Genomic DNA, 582 nt, shown 5'->3' with positions numbered 1-582 from the left:
AGAATCAAGCTGTCTTCTTTCAAGCAAAGACCAGATGAAGCTTTCAAACCAGCATGGGTGAGATTCAAGGCTTACCAAAGGGACTGTCCACACCATGGTTTCTCAAAGGTTCACTTGCTAAGTATCTTCTTCAGAGGGTGTGATTGGGAGTATCAGTTGGCTTTAGATGCTGCAAGTCATGGGAATTTCAAGACAAGACTTCCAGAAGATGCGGAATGTTTGATTGACAACTTAGCTGCTAGCAATAGTACTAAGAGAGCAGATGCTGAAAGGAAGAGATTACATGGAGGATATGATTCAAACCAGCTAGCTTCTGTTAATGCTAAGCTCGATTCAGTGCATAATCTCCTTGTGGGCAAGAAGTCAGTTCACTTTGCTGCTGAAGTTGAGACATTTGAGCCACAACCTGAGACGTGGAATGAAGAAGCAGATGTCAACTTTGTCTATGGAAATCAGGGTCAGAGATTCAATAATCAGCAAGGCAACTGGCCTTACAGTGGGAACTTTTCAGGCTACACTTCCAAGCCAGAGTATCAACAGCAGCAACAAGGCACTGGGTACACAAGGACTTATGGCAACAAT

The 582-nt window shown here is 43.6% G+C and overlaps 1 pseudogene; it reads right to left on the bottom strand.

Moving 5' to 3' along the window:
* On the bottom strand, nucleotides 1-101 carry LOC147924824 (small nucleolar RNA R71; annotated as a pseudogene).
* Nucleotides 102-582: the final 481 nt, after the last annotated feature.

The sequence above is a fragment of the Camelina sativa genome, chromosome 17, assembly GCF_030686135.1.
Source record: "Camelina sativa cultivar CO46 ecotype springtype chromosome 17, ASM3068613v1".
Taxonomy (NCBI): domain Eukaryota; kingdom Viridiplantae; phylum Streptophyta; class Magnoliopsida; order Brassicales; family Brassicaceae; genus Camelina; species Camelina sativa.
This window is presented reverse-complemented; position numbering and strand designations above follow the sequence as displayed.